Source organism: Eurosta solidaginis, chromosome 1, assembly GCF_040869045.1.
Source record: "Eurosta solidaginis isolate ZX-2024a chromosome 1, ASM4086904v1, whole genome shotgun sequence".
Lineage (NCBI taxonomy): Eukaryota > Metazoa > Arthropoda > Insecta > Diptera > Tephritidae > Eurosta > Eurosta solidaginis.
This window is the reverse complement of record NC_090319.1, coordinates 49187893-49206133: the sequence shown is the minus strand read 5'-3', so window position 1 is coordinate 49206133 and position 18241 is coordinate 49187893. Positions and strand designations below refer to the sequence as shown.

Below are 18241 nucleotides of genomic sequence, written 5' to 3'. Positions count from 1 at the left end.
GATTAAAATATGTATATGTTAGTCGCTTTGATGCGCCAGGAAAAAATAGCTGCGAGCACTTTTTGAACCGGGTATTATTTTTGATCCGGGTACTTTTTTAGATACGGATATTATTTTAGAACTGGGTACATTTTTTGAACCGGTTAAGATGTATTTTCGTTGTTGAAACGTTGCAGGTTCTAATTCAGCCACTGCGCATGCGAATTATTATACCAAATGTAGCATGGTGACCCTCGCGTTTACAAGTTCTATGCCCTTTTAACATTGGCATGTCATTGGAGTCGGTGTCCTGCCACAAGTAGCAAACTAAATACCAAAAAAAATACCACACCCTTAACCTGCAGACTTTACTTTATATATTTTAACTAAATTCCTTGAGAAATATTCACGAAGGAGGCTTGATAATGAGCATGGTAAACGGACTATGTTTGCCAAATTGGGTATCTCGCCTCTGCTAGGTTACCAGAGAGCATAGTCAAATGGTTCGAGATGCATCATCAATACTAGAGTGTAAATTAGTACCGATTACAGGACGAAAATTGAACAGAACACCAACATCGAATGTATCTAAATAAATGAATAAGTATATGATTGATGAGTTTATCTGGGAGTACTATCATACAGCAAGCGCAAAAATTAAAATAAATACATTTTTTTTTAAGTTGAACGGTTTTATTGAAAACAATATTTACATGAAGTAATAATAATACTAAAAGCCAGAAAATAATTAGGTAGGTCCCAGGTACTAGTCATCATACTCCTCATCAATCTAGGGCGTCGATCAGACAGTTAAATATAAGCGTTGGCCGCGTGAAATTTCTAAAAATACGAGGCGTAGCATAACCTGATTAAGGTTCAGTTGGTCTTATATATGACTATCAATAGAAATGTGACGGGTCCAACGCTTTTATTTTAATTGTCTGATCAACGCCATAGATTGATGAGGACTAGTCATCACACTCCTAGGACCTACCTAATTATTTTGTAGCTTTTAGTATTATTATTACTTCATGTAAGTATTATTTTCAATAAAACCGTTTAATTTTAACATTTTTTTTTAAATATTTTATTTTCAAGTTTTTAGTCTTTATTTAATTGCCTATTATTTCTCATTCTATTTAGTCCATTTAGTGACTCATTATTACAAGGACTCTTTCCCGACAATTTGCTACAATCTAATTCCTCAATACATAATCCTTCCAAAGACTTTACTCGGCTCTGCGCCACGTATGCTTGTCTCTCCTCGAACTCCAAAATATTTTGTTGTCATTTCTACCGGGCTGTATGTAATATTTGTTCCAAATATGGGCCAAATCGGACCACAAATATGATTTTTTGAATATCTCCATCCTTGCGCCACCTAGCGGCGATTTTTTTCATAGGTCGCTTTCTATTCTTGTATGTGTTATGTGTTCCAAATATGAGCCAAATTGGACCACAAATACGATTTTTTGAATCTCGATCCTTGCGCCAACTAGAGGCGATTTTTCTTATTATTGCATTGTCATCGGGTTCTGAACTATATTCCAAGTTTCAAGCTAGTAGCTTATTGGGAAGTTACTTTAATTTCAATTACAAAATTCGTGCCAGCCAGCTTGTTAAGTCAAGCTAAATAAAACCGTTTAAAAATAAAAATTAGAGTGGTACATTGTGTGAGGATACAAAGTTTCACGTTTTTTGTGGTCTGCGTGTAAAAACTATGACCATGAATCATTTATCTGAACAATATATGACGTATACGTAAGTATTTGATGAAATTTTAAGCTTCTAGCTATTTAAATGATAAAAAGCTCCTTATCTGAATGATAGGTTTGTATCTGGTATATATACAACCAATTTCTACGATTTTTTCAGACAAAAATATGCGCCATATACTTAAATATTTAGTGAAATTTTAAGCTTATGGCTGGTAAGATGGGGTAGAAAAGAAAATATGTGTGATAGATACTACATATATATACGACCGACTTCTACGATATTTTCAGGCAATAATATATGCCATATATGTAAGCATATTGTGAAATTTGAAACTCCTCGATGTTAAAATGGGGCAAAAACTACCAAAAGCTCATTATCTAAACGAAGTATGCTCGTCGAATGGCTCTTTTGACTCGGGATAGCTCCCAACAACATCATTTTGAATCCGGGTAACTCCCAATAACAACCAAATCGATTTCGGTAAAATAACACGGAAAACAAGCCAGATGAAGACAACACAAGTCGATCGGCACTCATTCACTTTGACTGCGGAGTCAGTAAACCTAATTAATTTCGGTAGAAACGCTCACAAGATGATGCTTTGAAATTCAATTCATGTCACACATGTCACACGTGTCAATCGGAAATCTATCCACATTTATTTACTGCTGGTCAGCCTGCCAGTATATTGTTGTACTTCTTACTGACGTTGTTGTAAAATTCCCTTGTCGTATGACTCCGTTATCCAAATTTTTGGAGCACCCTTGATTTAAACAATCGGTTGTATGAGATATATGCTATATATACGACCGATCACTACATTTTTCCAAACAACAATATATAGTACATATTAGAGAATAAGAAATAATCTGGTGAAGTTTGAAGCTGTTATCTGATAATTTGAAGAAAATACGACAAAAAACCTCTTTTCTGAAAAATCGGTTGTATGGGGATGCATGCTATAGTGGTCCGATCCAGTCGGTTCCAACAAATTTCTAATCGGGGAGCGAAAATATACCTGTTTAGGCAGGATGCCTAACTTGATTGCGACCCCCCTAATACAACTCGATACTCGATTTAATTTATAGCCACCCACACCATCACAATGAACAGGTCCCGAAATGGAAAAATTCAGTTCTTTTCTACAGCACTTGTGGCAATGAAGAGACAAAAAATATCTACATATTCATTCTACAAACATACCACACCAGCTATCAGCTGACAAAGAACCATACGACAGGGTTGCGCTTAACATTTTGCATACAAACATTTATGGTGAACCCCCAGGGGGGTTCCAGGGGGTGTGCCACTGGCATCGGTGGGTCGGGCCTCCAAAGTTAGTGGGGGTCGGTCATACATTTGGACTCGATTGGAGCACTCTAAATGGATCAAAGTGGGATTTTTCAAAATTTGCCCCTACCTAAAAGTTCGACCCAAATTGGGGGGACGGGACACACAATTCGTTTTAGAGATATGGTTGCTTCGGAAAAGTTTCTTATTTTGATCCCTAGAATACGATTTTCACAGAGCAATGAGCGATTTTTAAATCGACCCGCCCTAATGTACATGCACATGTATGTGTGTTTTTGTCAGCACTAATGCACATGCATGTCGGTGTTGATGTGTGGGTGCCTTTCCCCTCCAAAACGGAGGATTTTTCGGGTCAACGGTTGTCGTTTTCGATACAAGCGGTCTCTTGGATTTCAACAGCCATCCCGTGCACATCTGCCGCCAGCGATCTCTTTCTTTTTCCTTCAATACATTCAGGTAATATTGTAACCTAGCCATTTTATGTATTTACTCAATAAAATATAACAATTTATAACGAGAAATCTCGTCTATTTATTTACTTCTCTATTCCACACGCCATATTCCCATTGAGATCGACCCCGGTGCGCCCACCTACTCCGGAGCAGACGCACCCCGGCCGAACAATACCCGCTCACAAAATTTCATCAATACAACGTAAAACTTGAGGGACTTGTTAGCGTTGAAACAGACAGACGGGCATGGCTAAAGCAACTCAGCTCGCCATCCTTATCATTTCGGTATACTTATTGGTGGGTCTATCTAAAGTTGACTTCAAGTTGAGTTCAACTTTGCCACTTTTTTTGATGCCATCACATTTCTTGTCAACTTTAACTGAAGTTTAAACTCATTGTACTGTACCATTTAATATCTATGAAAAAGGAAGGAATTTAAACTTTCGTCGAAAATAATCACTACAAAACACCGAAAACCAAAAAACTACATCCAGTCAAAAACTGATGTTACGGCTGTACTCTACATAATCTTCGATAGAATTAAAAGCAAAAATGATTTGTTTCTACAACCGTGTCACTGGTCTTTTATAGTAAGTACCAACAGACTTCTTTTTCGATTGTAAGCAAGAATCTATGTCAAAACTGTTTAAAATATGAGCAAATATAAAAACCTTAATCATGGTTGTTTCAAAAAAACATTCACGTATGAGAGATGTGCTGAAACTACTGATTACAGAGTTCACAGAATGATCTTTTAGAAAATCGATGATGTTATTAGAGAAACTTTAGCACACAAATTTCCATTAACTATTTTAATATGTAGCTAAGTTCACTTATGTAAGTAATATTCATTCAAAACCAATTTACACAAAACAAAAACAACCCAATCAAGCCTATTATTCTAAAACAAATTAGCTAGAAAACTTGTAAACAATGTAACTACAATGAATCAGTGCGTTCTGGGAACCCTTTGGATTATCATAATAAATCTACAAAAATTTATAGACAAAAACAACAGATGATGACAAAAATAGCACAAATAACTTTAGTACGGATATGACTCACTGGCAAGTAGTGATGACGAAGGCGAATATGCTTAGAATACATATGTATGTATGTATATACATTAACCTGGGTCGATTTGTATGGACGAAAGTTAACCGATATCGCGCCATCGATTTTTCGATAGGATTTGGGCTCATGAAAAAAAGTTCCACGCATACTCAAAAAAATAATTTTCGAGCCTGCGAAAAAAAATGGCGTAAGGGTCAAATTTTCGACCAAAACATTTTCCAAAACCCAAAAAATATTTTTTTTTCAAAAAACTGTTGTAAAAACGTTGGCGATAACAGTTTTTTGAAGAAAAAAAAAAATATTTTTTGGGTTTTGGTCGAAAAATTGACCCTTTCGCCATTTTTTTTTCACAGGCTCGAAAATTATTTTTTTTTTTTGGGTATGCGTAGTAGAACTTTTTTTCCTGAGCCCAAATCCTATCGAAAATCGATGTCGCGATATCGGTTAATAAATCGACCCACTCTAATTTAAATACATACAGATGGATGTATAGAACTTTTTTTCCTGAACCCAAATCTTATCGAAAATCGATGTCGCGATATCGGTTAATAAATCGACCCACTCTAATTTAAATACATACAGATGGATGTATAGACATGTGAACTCGATATGTTTAAGTAAGTGCGAAAACGCGTGATTCCATAAAGCTAGCGACGGAATTTCGTGGAAGTGGCGCTGTAACAAATTTATTTAAGGTTTATAGGTATATTACAGTAATTTGCAAAGAAAATGGGAAAGTCGACTTGATTTATAACTTTCTCAAGTTGCTCAAATTGCCGAAAGATACTTAACATCTGCACATTTATTTATTTGGTATGAAAGATGTGATAGCGCATTTAACTTCTTTACATCTATCGGAGAACTTTTCTCTCGAATACTGTAAGAGCCATTGCATCTTATCTCGATATGGTTTATGATTCTTAGATCAGATGAGGTATGATGAGAGACTTGGCCTGTGTTCGTCAAGAGAAAGCACAAGTTTTTTGTTTAATGAAAGTAAGTACTTTATATTGTCTTTGTTTATCATTATTGCTCTTGCAGAAATTGGCGCCTCTTTCTCAAATTAAACCGTGCAGGCCACTTTCGTCCCACATTGGCTTATACGTAGCGCTCTTCTCTTTAGGTGGCGCAACATGCCTCATGCAGTAGCTGTACCAAGGCGAATTCAGTACCAAGTGTGTTATCCCAATAGCTGATTGCTTCTTCTTGATTATTTTCCATACAGCGCCTTATAATTTAATATGTCAGTTAAACGAAATCAATTAAAATGTTCTTTTGACTTGACATTCTTCAGCATGGCGAATTGGTTGAATTCGCTTTTCATCCACCTGGTATGGATTCACCTTGAGCTGTACGTAGTAAAATGCGCTCTCGCTGCTAGATTACATTGTAAAGTCGAAGAGTGTTTTCAGGGAGTAGAAAAAGAGAATCATGAGCGGAAAAAGATTGCAGTAAAAAATAACGGCAAATAAGTAAAATTTAAGCGCACGCATCCCAATGTTGGGCACGTTTTAGAGACTTCAACAAAAATAATAAACTCTACAAAAGCAATTTAAAATTAAATTTATTTAAAAAAAAATCCAAAAACTAAACTGTCACACTTTTCTTGAGATTTACTGTGAATATGCATATCTATGTAGGTATATATGTATGTATTTTTATGTACTATGAGTGGCGCTTTATCATTACCTTGTTTTGAACTTTGGTTTTTCCCCAATTCGCTTTGATTTTTTTTTAATATTGAATTCTCTAAGCATTGCCGGGCTAAGTGTTGCGGTTTTTTTACGTTAATTAGCTTACAATATCTGAACTTTGTAGGTACTTATGTATGTATATGTGCTAGTAAATAGGCAAGTACTTTTTATTATTCGTATTTATTTTTATTATTCATTGAAATTTCAGCATTCTTAGTATTTCACTTAATAATTTTATGTAATCTTTGCATCATTTTAAAGGAACTTGTGAACTTGTTTTCGTTGAAAATATCTTGCGCCACATGTAAGTAAGTTTATGTGTATATTTTTTTTTTTGCCACTTTGTTATTTACAGCAGCGAATTTGGCAGGGACAATATGCATACAATTTTATCTATTACATTTTCTTTTTTTTTTCAATAACTGTAACCGTAACTGAAACTATGAAAATCAGACTCAAAAACGTTTTCGAAAAAATTCGAAAATTCGTAAAAATTTGTTCAGAAGTTTTTTTATTTGAGTATGCAGTTTTGTAGCGCAATTAATTTTAGTCTAAAAGCGTACAGGGTATAGCTCTTAAAATTCGTATTGAGTTTTGGTAATTGTTTTTTCGATGTGAGTTTTATATTTGCTTCTATTTTTTATATGGAAGAAATTCTGAAACACCTTTCGGTTAAAAAGTTGTAAAAATTCAATGAAAGTTTTGAGAGATTTACAATCCCACCAGCGGGTTAGGGGGTTAGAATATACACGCGGTAGGTATGCCTGACATGCAGAACTTAACCGCACTGGAACAATATTCTATAAAAGCGTGCAATTACTGACATATGCTGATGACATTGATATCATCGGCCTAAACACCCGCGCTGTTATTTCTGCTTACTCCAAACTGGAAAAAGAAGCGCTAAAGATGGGTTTGATGTTGAATGAGGACAAAACGAAGTACCTGCTGTCATCGAGCAAAGAGTCAGCGCATACGCGCCTTGGCAACCACACTACTGTTGGCAGCCATAACTTCGAAATAGTTAAAGACTTCGTTTATTTGGGAACCAGCATCAACACTAGCAACAACATCAGCACTGAATTTCAGCGAAGAATTAACCTTGGAAATAAATGCTACTTTGGACTAGGTAGGCAATTGAAAAGTAAAGTCCTCTCTCGGCGAACGAAAATCATACTCTAGAAGTCACTTATCGTACCCGTCCTGCTATATGGCGCAGAAGCATGGACCATGACAACAGCAGATGAAGCGGCTTTGGGAGTGTTCGAGAGAAAAGTTCTTCGAAAGATTTATGGACCTCTACGCGTTGGCGAGGGCGAGTACCGAAGAAGATTTAATGATGAGCTGTAAGAGCTATACGCAGACATCAACATAGACGGTTAAGCGCCAATTAAGTAAGTAGGTATGTCTGTCGTAAGAGGCGACTAAAATACAGGATTCCAGGCCAAACCCAATTGCCAACCTCACCGATCTGTGGCGAATCCTGTTTCATTAACAACCGAGGTTCTGGCGACCCCGAACTCCTCATGGATCTAGGGGGTGGAAGGGCGGTATGGCCTAGAAGCTCGCAAATCGTTCCCGAGATGGTCGGGCTTAGTATCAGAACGTACCGGATCTGCATCCGGCAAACGACCATCAAGCCGATAACACTCCCGAAGGCCTTCGGGGAGTGTCCTTATCGCTACAACAACAACAAGGGAGATTTATAATTTGTACTTCTTTAGACTAAAATTGCATAATCAGAAAAAATTAAATAAAAAGTTCGAAATTTTCTCAAATTTTCGGAAACGTTTAAATTGTACTTTGTTGGGCTACAAAACTGCACACTCAAAAAAGTTTGAAATTTCTTTTTCCGAAAACATTTTTGAGATTGGTTTGCATAGTTTTAATAACAAAATTCATGGAAGATTTTTGCTTAATTATCGGACAAACATCTTTTTTACGAAATTTGGTAAAAATTGTAACTGTTATTTTGAAGGTGGGTGTGGTAATATGCATATCTTAAAAACTGTTAGGTAAGTTAGAGTGGTCTTCAAATGTTGCCTAAATATGAAACTTGATTAGAATAAGAATATTTTTTAAAAACTAAAAAGTAGCACGACGCAAATTGGAAGACAAGTTCGGCCTAAACCTCCTTGGATCGTTATTTTGTGTTATTTTTATTATTATTATTTTTTTTTTTTGATATATTCATGCTGTCATCAAATGTTGAACTATAAAATTTTGTTAGAACCAGATTATATATTTTTTGCAATATTTTTAATTTTCATTTTATATGGAAGGTTTGTGCGTGCTCCGCGCGGTAACTAAATGTTTTTGTATTAATATAAGAGAACAATTACAAAAGTTGCACACGGCGATGTCTACTAGTACCATATATATAATACTTTTATATCAATACCTTCCTATCATGGCGAAACGATACAAGGTGGCAGCATGGGACAGCTGATTATTACCTTTTTTTATTTGATTTGATACATCAACTTCTGGCGCTGTACGATTTTAACATTTGTCCATCTAATTTACAAAAACAAAGTGCATGGAATTTTTATTTATGTTTGTAGGTATGTCACCATGTTGCCACCTTGTATCGTTCCGCCATGCTTCCTATCTTCCTAATGTGCAAATTTTCTGTCAATCATTATTTGCTGAAACTGTGCAAATGCATGTTCTGCGCATGCGCGGACTTTGTTAGTGTTAGTGAATTGTAGTAGCGTGTGTAAAAAAAGTATTAAAGGGGTGAGAACGGGTCACTCCCAACTTCTGCATACTAATTGTTATAAAATCTCTGTTTATTCGATTAAAGAATGAAAAGGCCAACAAATACAATACAAGGCTTGATGTATTTTTTATTTAAATATGGGCTGCAGCCATACAAAGTATTTTATTTACATAAATAGTAAAAAACAAGTAAGGAAGGCTAAGTTCGGGTGTAACCGAACATTACATACTCAGCTGAGAGCTTTGGAGACAAAATAAGGAAAAATCACCATTTAGCAAAATGAACCTAGGGTAACCCTGGAATGTGTTTGTATGACATGTGTTTAAAATGGAAGGTATTAAAGAGTATTTTAAAAGGGCGTGGGCCATAGTTCTATAGGTGTAGGTCATTTCGGGATATCGCCATAAAGGTGGACCAGGGGGACGCTAGAATGTGTTTGTACGATATGGATATCAAATTAAAGGTATTAATGAGGGTTTTAAAAGGGAGTGGCACTTAGTTGTATATGTGAAAGCGTTCTCGAGATATCGACCAAAATGTGGACCAGGGTGGCCCAGAACATCATCTGTCGGGTACCGCTAATTTATTTATACTAGCCGGACGCGTGTTTCGGATTTTGTTGCGCAACAGGCGCACGGGTTCGGCTAGTATTATTAAATTTGTCTCTCCTTTTATCACACAAAAACAACGCTTCGACATTTTTGATATTAAATTTACTTATAACAGCTGTAAACCTTACGAGCGCTAACTAGATTTGTTTTCAATTAATGCATTCGTGGCGCCTACGCATATTTTGTAACTGTTAATTCTGTGCATGAGATATTCGTAGTTGTCAGTTGGCATTATTTGCTTTTTTTTCGCGCTTTTTGGTCACTAAGGGTTCCTTTACATACGTATATCTGAACACTCAGCACAAATCGGTAATGCTATACTGCGGAGTTGTTAAAACAATAAAAATTGTATAATACTAATGGAAAACGAAAGCTTACTTTTCATTTGGAGAACGAAATAGCCTAACGTACAATATTGATAGAAGCAAGACGGCTTGTTGAAATATACATATATTTAAGACCCTTTTTTTACAAAAATTTAACGACAGCCTTGAGATTTTGTCTCCTTCTCTCGTTGTATATCTGTACTGTAATGTTTGACAGGCTGCACAGTTCAGTAGTAGTGATATAGAAGTATTACATATATGACTAGGACATGTTTCTGAATTTCACTTCTTCATCAGCTAGCTTTTCGAGAGCAGACTTTTGAACTCGAAATTTCCAACATTCATACTTCATCTGCTGTATGAAGCCATACCGCGCCATGCCGCGCTCTACGCTTTGTAAATTTTTTCTAAGCATTTCCTTTTTTTGTTGCTAATCTTTTTATGCACAAAAGGGTACATATGTATACTAAATGCTTTTAATCAAAATTATGTGTAATATTTTCTGGCGCGTTGAACAGAACTTTAGTATTTTTAGATTTTTTTTAGCAGTGCGTTATAAGCAATACTTCCGTTGTTTACTATTTTATCAGTTAAAATATTTTTTTTTTTCATTCATTATACAGGATGTTACACTGTGCGGTGGTCGCAAAAAAAAAAACAAATTTTAATACACGTTTTTATTGCTATCACGCATTTGGATGACTTGCACAAATTAAAGTACACGCGCGCACACACACACATATATACAAATATTGTGCAAAATGGCATACGAATAAACACATTAATTCACGCATTTGTTGATGCAACAATTTTCCACGCGCGCTCACCGATACCGCACACGCAAGTGTATTTATACATGCATATATTTATATTTATGTAAATGATTTTAAAAGGCGCAAATAGCTCATTATCACAAGTCCCTGTTAATGACTTAAATTTCAGCAGTCATAATTTGCTTCTATTTTTTATTTTTATAAATACGCAGCGCGTTAACTTTTATCGAAGACTTTTAAGGATTCTATGTATGATTGTGCTTTTGGTGGGATGTACTATTACAAACATTTTACATACACACACACACACACGCGCGCAGATGAAAGGAGCGTTAAGATATGTTCACAGCGTACTTCAACTTCCGGCGGCTCAAAACGGCGATGGCTCTGCAAACGCGCTAATATAAAAATGTGTTGCTCTTAAAGACTTAAACAAACGCGTAACAACGCTTGAACGTCTCAAGCATATGACAGCATATCATCAACTTTTTCTATTTTATTTATTAAAAAGGCACATGTTACATACATATATATAGCGCAATTGATTGGTATCACACAAAAACATTCGCACGATGATTTGGAAAATTTTTGTACACGCGCTGTCGCCACACGCCTGTAGACTTTTGTCGCTTCACATAATGCGCTTACACACAACATTCGAGTTTGACACGCAATATCTGCTGTCATTTTGTTTATCAAATCAATATTTTTTGGTCATTTTATTAAACGAATCAATACTGTTTTTTTTTTTTGGCACTTAGTTTTAAGTTTAGGAAATTGACTTCCGATACACAAATATCTATATACATATATATATTCGTATATGTACCGCGCGCGTTACCGTCTATGCAGAAGCGCGCATGTGAACGCGTTAAACGATCGCCGCACTTTGAATTGTGATATGCGAAGAATTTTTTCAAAACGAATTGTGAAAAATGTGTGCAGGTTGTATTCGACACAAAACAGAATATACATACGTATTTCTGTGTATGTTTATATAAAAATAAAACACACTACATACAAACAAATCGCATGTCGCACCACACCAAATAATGACGACTATACAACAACACCGTTTACGACGAAATAATAACACGATCGAACTTTTGCTTGTAAACAAACGACGATGTACAACGATTTTCCACCAACAAACGATCGCATTTAGCCAATGAACAGACTAAACGATTGAAATGCGACGAAACAATATAAAAATTGACCGCGTACTACACACATAAAATTTAGAATGTGAGGGCAGAGACAATTTGAGTAGCGCGCAACTGATCGAGCGCGATCTTAAACACATACGAATAGTAGCTAACGAATGAACAAAATAAAATGAGCGCAAAGTTCCCAGTCGGCAATTGAGGGATGCATGTATATATGTATGCATACTCGCATGCAGCGCAATGCGCACGCAACAAACTGCCGAAAAAATAATGTGAAACTACATAAATACCGCGCGCCGCGACGCATTGCTTAGAGCCAACGAATCAACAACTCAGCGCTGCAGTAGCGCTCACGGATCCATACAGATGCATACATACATATATCCACATGTAGAAACTAACTAGCTGAGCGCCCGACATAGAGAGGGAGTTGGAGTGAGCGCGTTTCTCTGAATAAATGAATGAATGTCGTCTGTCTGTTTGCCAGATCAAGCGTGCGTTTAACCGAAGCGTCGTATTAAACGACTGACATTATACGCGCACTGTCGCTGCCGTTAGTGTTTTACTTTTTCGTTCCTTTCAGAGATCCGAATCCTTCGTTCTTTTTCTGATGAACGAACAAGTTGTTCTTTTTGTTCATTTGTTCTTTTTTTTCAAGCAAATTTGTTCACTGCTGCTCGCACCCGCGAAAAAAGCCAAGAAGTATAGATGAGGGTGTGTATGCAGCAATGCTTTGTGTATGTATATTTAAATGTGTTATGAATAAATAAGTTAATATATATATGTATAATTAACTTCAAAAAAAATTACAAATTTCGGAAGATCCAGGAAATTGAAAGAGTACAGACACAAATTGTAAATATGAACTTTTCAAGTTTAATAAATGAATAATTAGTTTCTTTCAAAACATGTTTTTCATAAATAGTCCATAGTCCATAGTCGTTAAATACTCCATAACGTATACAGGTTTTTTCTATTCTCAACTTGTTAATGAGAGCTTAGATAAAGGTCTCATTCCTAGTTTATGGAAATCTTCTATAGTTGTGCCATTAGAAAAAGTTAAAAATACCATCAAAGCTGAGGAGATAAGACCTATTAACACGTTACAATGTGATGAAAAAATTTTGGAAACAGTGGTAAAAAATCAGCTGGTAAAATATTTAGAAGATAATGTAATTATTATACCTCAACAATCTGGTTTTCGAAAGAAACATTCATGTGAAAGTGCTTTGAATTTGGTTGTAGCTAACTGGAAAGAAGACTTAAGCAGGAAAAAACACATATTAGCTGTATTTTTGGATTTAAAGCGTGCATTAGAGACGATCGACCAAAACTTAATGCTGAAAAAGCTTTCTTGCATTGGCGTTTCTGGTATAGAACTAAAATGGTTTCAAGACTTCCTAATTAACAGATACCAAAGAACAGTGATTGGAACGTCCGTATCGGATAAAAGGGAGGTACCTATTGGTCTACCTCAAGGGTCTGTGCTGGCACCCATACTGTTCAATATATATATTAATGATATAACTAGCTCCATTAAGCACTGTGAAATAAAATTGTTTGCTGATGATACATTGCTGATGATAAGTGGGAACAATATTACTGAAATATATGCTAAGCTGCAAGAAGATCTTAACAGCGTATATGGTTGGTTATGCGTAAACAGACTAAAAGTGAATGTCAATAAAACGAAATTTATGGTTATATCTAGACGCAAATTTCAAAACAGTGAGCTACAAAACTTAAATATAAATAAGGAACTAATTGAAAAAGTCAGCACCATAAAATACTTGGGAATACAAATAGATGATAAGCTGAATTTCAACGAGCACGTGGATTATACGGTAGGAAAAATAGCGGAAAAGTTATATTTTACACAACTAACTTGCAAATATTTAAATAGAAGGTATAAAGTCATCGTCTACAGATCTATAATCGAACCTCATTTTATTTATTGCCCAACTATATTTTTCATCTTGCGAGATAGTCAGATATACAAGCTACAAAAGCAACAGAACCGCGCTATGAGATTCATTCTCAAAAAACGGTATGACACACCTATCAGAGACATGCTATGCTCTCTTAATTGGCTTAGCCAACTTAGCAACTTTTTTATTATACCATAAAATTTATTAAAAACATAATAGAAGGAACTTTGCCTGCGTATTTGAGGACTAATATAAAATATGTAAAAGATATGCACTCTGTAAATACTCGTAATAAAAATGATTTTAATCTGCCGGCTTATAAAACTGAAGCAGACAAATGTCATTCCAATAAATTTAAACAAAAATTGTACAATTATTGCAGAACACTACCAATTTAGTGCTGGACAGGCGGACTTCCATAGCATCGATAGAAGTGCAGCGAAACTATACTGCTATTTAGCGCCAAGACTTCCAAGCTCTTGTACGCGTACAAAAAAGGTTGCCGAAGCACATACTGAAGCGCATCACACGATTAACTCAGTGCATCGCCGTGCAGATGTTGCCTTCGCGCTTTACTAACATGCGTAAAATGCCTACATACTACACAAGCACAACGCTTTGTTCGCATGATCTGGAAGTCTCCCATCCATAGTACTCCAAGGTAGGACATAGATGTAACTATTCTAGATTGCATAGTCCAGAAGACAATTATAAACATGTAAAATAGATTTAAGTTAGGCTTAGGAAAGCCGTAATAAATAAATACGTTACATTATATTGTTGTAGCAGTGCCACACCACAAAGATGACCCCACATATCTTTAGGGTAAGTGGCATCATCGACATTCGTGCTCACTGTGAATTTCTGCGTATGTATGTATGAATTTACAATGTTCGCGAACGAGAAGAGAGAAAGAATAACATTAGGTAAAACGAACTAAAAGAACTAAAAGAACAAAAAGAACCGATATCGAAGATCTAGTTCACTCGTTCAGTTGAGAGACCCGGCCAATTGAACAAGTTCAGAACGAAACGACCCAACTCTAGCTGCCGTACACGACGCGCTCTTATGTGCATGTGAGGCGAGACTTCAATGCGCTGTTGTTCAAATCATGAATGAAAAACCTCTCAAGCAATATAATCACACGACGCCAACAACGAGTATACTAAAAAACAAGTAAGAACGGGACTGTCTTCGGCTGTGCCGAAGACTTCATACCTTTCATGAATGGGGCTGAAAAATAATCTTATCCCGTTCGTAATCTCCGAATAATCGGATGTATAAGATAAGAAATATATAGTGAACAGATCTGCATACCTTAACGATTTTTAAGATAAATATAAAATAAAAACAAATAAGAACGGGACTGTCTTCGGCTGTGCCGAAGACTTCATACCTTTCATGAATGGGGCTGAAAAATAATCTTATCCCGTTCGTAATCTCCGAATAATCGGATGTATAAGATAAGAAACATATAGTGAACAGATCTGCATACCTTAACGATTTTTAAGATAAATATAAAATAAAAAACAGGTAGGTACTTTGTGTGAGGATGCAAAAATTCTGGTTTTTTGTGGTCTGCGTGTAAAAACTATGACTACGAATCACGTATTTCAACAATATATGACGTAAACGTAACTATTTGATGAAATTTGATGAATTTTGAAGCTTCTAGCCGTAAAAAAGGGGCAAAAATGACAGTTTATATGAAGTATATAATATATATACCACCGATCTCTATGATTTTTTCAGACAACAATATATGCTATATATGTAAGCATATGGTGAAATTTGAAGCGTCTAGCTGTTAAAAAGGGGCAGAAATTGCGCAAAGTTTCTTAACTGAACAATCGGTTGTATGAGATATATACTATATATACCATCGATCTCAACGATTTTTTCAGACAACAATATAATCTATACACGTAAGCATTTGGTGAAAGTTGAAGCTTCTAGCTGTTAAAACGGGGCAGAAATTGCGCAAAGTTTCTTATCTGAACAATCGGTTGTATGAGATATATACTATATATACCACCGATCTCTATGATTTTTTCAGACAACAATATGTGCTATATACGTAAGCATTTGGTAAAATTTGAAGCTTCTAGCTGTTAAAATGGGGTAGAAATTGCGAAAAGTTTCTTATCTGAACAATCGGTTGTATGAGATATATACTATATATACAACCGATCTCTATGATTTTTTCAGACAACAATATATGCTATATACGTAAGCAATCGGTGAAATTTGAAGCTTATAGCTGTCAAAATGGGGTAGAAATTGCGAAAAGTTTCTTATCTGAACAATCGGTTGTATGAGATATATACTATATATACAACCGATCTCTATGTTTTTTCAGACAACAATATATGCTATATACGTAAGCAATCGGTGAAATTTGAAGCTTATAGCTGTTAAAATGGGGTAGAAATTGCGAAAAGTTTCTTATCTGAACAATCGGTTGTATGAGATATATACTATATATACAACCGATCTCTATGATTTTTTCAGACAACAATATATGCTATATACGTAAGTATTCGGTGAAATTTGAAGCTTCTAGCTGTTAAAATGGGGCTAAAATTTGCCAAAAATATATATATATATATACTATATATATATACTATATATACCACCATATATATACTATATATACCACCGATCTTTATGATTTTTTCAGACAACAATATATGCTATATACCTAAGCATTCGTTGAAATTTGAAGCCTCTAGCTCTTAAAATGGGGCAGTAATTACGAAAAGTTCCTTATCTGAACAATCGGTTGTGGGGGATATATACTATATATACGACCGATCTCATAAATTTTTTCAGGCAACAATATGTGCAATATAGGAAAGTATATGGTGAAGTTTGAAGCTTCAATCTGTTAAATTGGGTAAGATATTACAAAAATCCTCTTTTTCTGAAAAATCGGTTGTATGGAGGATATATGCTATAGTGGTCCGATCCGGTCGGTTCCGACAAATGTCTAATCGGACACCCAAATACACCCGCTCACCAAATTTTATCAAGATATCTCAAAAATTGAAGGACTAGTTTGCATACAAACAGACAGACGGACAGAGGGACAGACGGACAGACGGACATGGCTAAATCAACTCAGCTCTTCAACCTGATTATTTCGGTATACTTAATGGTGGGTCTATCTATTTTCCTTTAAGGACTTACAATTTTCGGTTTCGTGACGAAATTAATATACCATTTCATTTTCATGAAAGGTATAATAACACAACCAAATACGAAAAAAAAAAAAAATAAAAAAAAAAAAAAACAACAATAACCGCAACATATAAAAATGTGATCAACAATACTATAAAAAATAAAAGAAAAAAACCATAACAATACAAATATAAAAGCAGACTCAGTATGCGTTGTCGTATCTACATACATATGGATGTGTTGTATAATTTTTAAGTTGCATAGTGTGTGTGGGGTGTTATGGACACAGGTTTTTTTTACTCGACATTCGATAAACTTATGTATTTCCGTAGTTAAATGAGAGTAAATAATTAAAAAAATGTACATTAAAAAAATTAAAATGCCAGTCAATACCTATATCGCTGCAATGACAAATATTATACGAAATATTAACGTAGTACCTATTTAGGTATGTCAGTAATAAATTTCAGCGTTGCGTAATCTCTGTCAGAGAAGTTGTAAATCAACTTACTATAAATTCCTTCCACATCCACAAATGGCTCGGCTGACGTGTATAGACGTACGATGACTGTCCCTGCCATAACATCAAAATCATGCTTAGTGACTTTTGCATGGGGGTGGTCAACGAACCACGAAGTGTTGATTCCTCCAATCGGTTCTAACGCGTGCTCACTTGGAGAAATTTTCCATGTCACGATATAACCGAGCAGTACGAGCATATCTTTCACTCACAACATAACGCTGCTATTGACATCATAAGTTTATAGGAAACCCGGAAACATAATGGTACGATGTTGAATGTTGTGCGAATCCGGAGAAGAAAAATTCTTCCACGCGGTGTTTGGAACAGCCATTGGGGCGAAATGAGAGCGAGGCGACGTCTACTTAGAAAAAAAGAACAAGCGGCCGAACGGAGTGAGCATAACAAGCTTCCGATGCTGACTGATAGAAATGATGGCCGAAAATACTACCACAAAATCTGACGGTTGCAAGAACGATACAAGCGATCTAATAACTGATGTACGGAATATGCTGCAGAATGTGTGGAATGACTGGTTTGACTTGAGGCCTTGATTGCCGCACAACCTTAAGGTCTTTGCAAACAAATATGCTGTTCGCAGTGACAGTTCTTCAAATATCGATTCTCTCCCGCTACCATAACATGTATTCGAGAGACGTTTGTCCTCTCTCATTCCTCAAAAGACTATGCTTCCAGACTTGGCTGGTAGAACCCAAAGGCTCAATACTAACAAAGCCTCTCTTATAGCTGTTACCAATCGCAGTAAGCGTTAGTCTTTCCCATAAT

General features: G+C 35.7%; 1 protein-coding gene across 20 annotated transcripts in view; it reads right to left on the bottom strand.

The window, feature by feature from the left end:
* InR (Insulin-like receptor) overlaps window positions 1-18241 on the bottom strand; it is a 548799-nt gene that overhangs the window by 230560 nt on the left and 299998 nt on the right. Inside the window, exons 1-2 of one of the 20 annotated variants that reach the window (XM_067789008.1) lie at window positions 11683-11899; window positions 6225-6669 (exon numbers count right to left, since the gene is read on the bottom strand). The exons of 14 other annotated variants lie outside the window; for them this stretch is intronic. The gene's annotated coding sequence lies outside the window, so the exon portion shown is untranslated. Of the gene's footprint in view, window positions 1-6224; window positions 7064-11187; window positions 11572-11682; window positions 11900-18241 lie in introns of those variants that run through there. 5 more of the 20 variants (XM_067789030.1, XM_067789002.1, XM_067789022.1 and 2 more) reach the window with 5 other exon arrangements.